The sequence below is a fragment of the Rhipicephalus microplus genome, unplaced genomic scaffold, assembly GCF_043290135.1.
Source record: "Rhipicephalus microplus isolate Deutch F79 unplaced genomic scaffold, USDA_Rmic scaffold_135, whole genome shotgun sequence".
Lineage (NCBI taxonomy): Eukaryota > Metazoa > Arthropoda > Arachnida > Ixodida > Ixodidae > Rhipicephalus > Rhipicephalus microplus.
Window position 1 is genome coordinate 487,501 of NW_027464707.1, and position 3,625 is coordinate 491,125.

Below are 3,625 nucleotides of genomic sequence, written 5' to 3' on the forward strand. Positions count from 1 at the left end.
GTGCTCAGTGTGTCCTGCAATTCACACCAAGTCTCGCAGCTGGCTGCGTTCTTCATCGACCCGAGAACCGAGTGATCCACCGCTTAGAGTCGTGAAAAAGTGTTTGTTCAATTCCGTACAGTCAAAACCAAACGTTTCTGGCACTCGGCCAAACAGTGGCCAAGAAGGGCGCTTTTCAGCGCACGCTTGGACTCCAAAACTCTGCCGCGCCTTTTTCGGCTGCCGCAAATCGAGCAAACGGTGTGTTTCGGACGGCGTTTCGCTTTCGCTACTTGCGAGTGCTTTCGTGGTCCACCCCTCTATAAATACTCGGGAGGCGTCGAAGCCGGTTCTCCAAGCCGGACCCGTAGGTATCGTTGTGTGCTCGCTCTCATTGGCCCGCCTAACCAGAAAATGCCTGCGGTACACCCATTTGGATAAGAGTGCACGCAGATGCGGGCCTCGACGGCTACACATTTCCTCGGGCGGCCGCCTCCCGGCCTCCGTGGAGCGCGGGATGCACGGTCCCATCGACAAGCCTCTCCCGTTTTTACCGTGGCGTCGCGGTTCACCACGGCAGGCGGGTCGGTCTCCTCCGCATAAAAAGGGGGACCCCCGCTTTTTGTTCCACGAAATCGCACAAGCTTTTTTCGCATCCACGGTTTGCCACCGCACACCAAAATGCCGATCCGGCTGCCTACTTTAGCCAACAGGTGGAGCCAGGCGCGCCGTACTTGCGCGGCACTTCCCACGTCCACCGAAGTCGGTGCCAAGGACCACTTTCGGCGCCGGAGCCGCGTACGAGCCTACTCGAGGCGGAAGAACGAAGCCAGCAAGGGCCTGGCCGCAAGTGCGTTCAATTGTCGGGACGTCCAAGTCCCTCGTTCTTCCGTGCTTCCTCTTTCGGCAAGTCGTTGCGGCACCTTCCCAAAGCGCGCAGACCCGCTAATCGCGACGAGCGCGACGTGGCCGTGCCGCCTTTCCCTCGGCAGCAAGCAAAACGCCTGGCAACTTCGACGCTCCCCTAACCGCGATCTCGCACCGTGTTTCGTGTGGCAAATTCAAAAGCCGGCCGGCGCTGCTGCAACCATTACGGTCGGTACGCATACGCCGCGGAGGGCGGGACGGTCATCGGAGCGTGCGGTTCCTCCATCGAGTACTGCGCACCTCGGCCGTCGCATCGCCGTGCCATGACCGGCCGCGCGTCAACGCGAACCGGTGCCAGCGAGATCCCTCGCCTGCAAGAACCGACCGGCAGCCTCCGTCACCCGAGGACGCGGAGGCGCTTGCCGCGGACGGCGGGACGGTATGCACTGGTGCACAGCGGACCCGTCACATCGCCAGTTCCTTGACCGACCGCCGACGCTTGTGCCGTTCCTCTCGTACTTGGCAGTCGCCGCGCGATTGTCGGGTCTCGTTCTTGCACGCTCGAACGGTCGGGAGGGCACTCGGCTGGCGTTTCGGGAACGCGCAGCCTCGCCTTCTACCGACGTAACCACGACTCGCCGTTCGCGCTCCGCCGCTCCTGTTTACAGTACTAGGCGGTCCCGCAGCGGTCGGGTCGCGCATTTCGAGCGCTTCGAGCCACGGTGCTGTGGCGGGTCGAAAGCCGACCTATGAGTGCGTTGCGCCGTTTGTACCCGCGTCCGCCACCTGGCCGACCGTCCAAGGTCGCGGTGTTGGCGTCCGCTGGGCGCAACAATTTGTCACGGGGTGCCGCTCCACATTCAGGCAGCCCCGTGGGGAAAAGCCGACCCCGCGTCCAAACGGGGTCAGCGGCAGAAAGTGTCGGGCGCAGACGCAGCTGAGGCGCTCACCCTTCACAATCCGTTAATGATCCTTCCGCAGGTTCACCTACGGAAACCTTGTTACGACTTTTACTTCCTCTAAATGATCAAGTTTGGTCATCTTTCCAACAGACCGGCGCAACCGAAAGGCCGCGCCGGACATCGGTCCGAAGACCTCACTAAATCATTCAATCGGTAGTAGCGACGGGCGGTGTGTACAAAGGGCAGGGACGTAATCAACGCGAGCTTATGACTCGCGCTTACTGGGAATTCCTCGTTCAAGGGGAACAATTGCAAGCCCCTATCCCAATCACGAAAGAAGTTCCACGGGTTACCCAGTCTTTTCAGACAGGGATAAAGACACGCTGCTTCCTTCAGTGTAGCGCGCGTGCGGCCCCGGACATCTAAGGGCATCACAGACCTGTTATTGCTCTGTTTCGTGCGGCTAGGAGCCGCTTGTCCCTCTAAGAAGGTTGTAAGGTGCTGGGAACCCCGCACCTATTTAATAGGCTAGAGTCTCGTTCGTTATCGGAATTAACCAGACAAATCGCTCCACCAACTAAGAACGGCCATGCACCACCATCCACCGAATCAAGAAAGAGCTCTCAATCTGTCAATCCTCCCAGTGTCCGGGCCGGGTAAGTTTTCCCGTGTTGAGTCAAATTAAGCCGCAGGCTCCACTCCTGGTGGTGCCCTTCCGTCAATTCCTTTAAGTTTCAGCTTTGCAACCATACTTCCCCCGGAACCCAAATACTTTGGTTTCCCGGAAGCTGCCCGCCGAGTCATTTGAGTAACTCAGGCGGATCGCTGGTTGGCATCGTTTATGGTCAGAACTAGGGCGGTATCTGATCGCCTTCGAACCTCTGACTTTCGTTCTTGATCAATGAAAACATTCTTGGCAAATGCTTTCGCAGTAGTTCGTCTTGCGACGGTCCAAGAATTTCACCTCTAGCGCCGCAATACGAATGCCCCCGTCCGTCCCTCTTAATCATTACCTCGTATTCCAAAAACCAACAGAACAGAAACGAGGTCTTGTTCTATTATTCCATGCAAGTTTATTCAGGCGACTCGCCTGCGTTGAGCACTCTAATTTTTTCAAAGTAAAAGCACCGGCCATCTCGAGGCACACAATGAAGTGCACCAAGAAAGAACCGGCATGATGTTCAGTCCGAGCCGTCGCATCGGGTAGATGCACTACTCGTCTGGAACTGAGATCCAACTACGAGCTTTTTAACCGCAGCAGCTTTAGTATACGCTATTGGAGCTGGAATTACCGCGGCTGCTGGCACCAGACTTGCCCTCCAATTGATCCTCGTTAAAGGATTTAGAGTGTACTCATTTCAATTACGGGGCCTCAAAAGAGTCCCGTATTGTTATTTTTCGTCACTACCTCCCCGTGCCGGGAGTGGGTAATTTGCGCGCCTGCTGCCTTCCTTGGATGTGGTAGCCGTTTCTCAGGCTCCCTCTCCGGAATCGAACCCTGATTCTCCGTTACCCGTAACAACCATGGTAAGCAAGTAACCTACCATCGAAAGTTGATAAGGCAGACACTTGAAAGAAACGTCGCCGGCTCGTGGCCATGCGATCAGCACAAAGTTATCCAGAGTCACCACACAATACGGGCCGAAACCCGATCGATCTTGGTCTAATAAAAGCACCCGTTACCCAAAGGGCTCCAGGCTCACTGCATGTATTAGCTCTAGAATTGCCACAGTTATCCAAGTAGGAAGAAACGATCTAAGGAACCATAACTGATTTAATGAGCCATTCGCGGTTTCGCCTTATTTCGGCATGTACTTAGACATGCATGGCTTAATCTTTGAGACAAGCATATGATTACTGGCAGGATCAACCAGGTA

At 56.2% G+C, this 3,625-nt stretch overlaps 2 non-coding genes across 2 annotated transcripts in view; both read right to left on the bottom strand.

The window, feature by feature from the left end:
* The window catches only part of LOC142790996 (5.8S ribosomal RNA), a 153-nt gene extending 62 nt beyond the window's left edge, over positions 1–91 (bottom strand). Inside the window, exon 1 of the ribosomal RNA XR_012889920.1 lies at positions 1–91. This exon is cut by the window's left edge and continues 62 nt beyond it. This is a non-coding gene — a ribosomal RNA (5.8S ribosomal RNA).
* Positions 92–1,810: 1,719 nt separating this feature from the next.
* Positions 1,811–3,625, bottom strand: LOC142791021 (small subunit ribosomal RNA). The gene has a single exon (XR_012889943.1). It is a non-coding gene; the product is annotated as a small subunit ribosomal RNA (ribosomal RNA).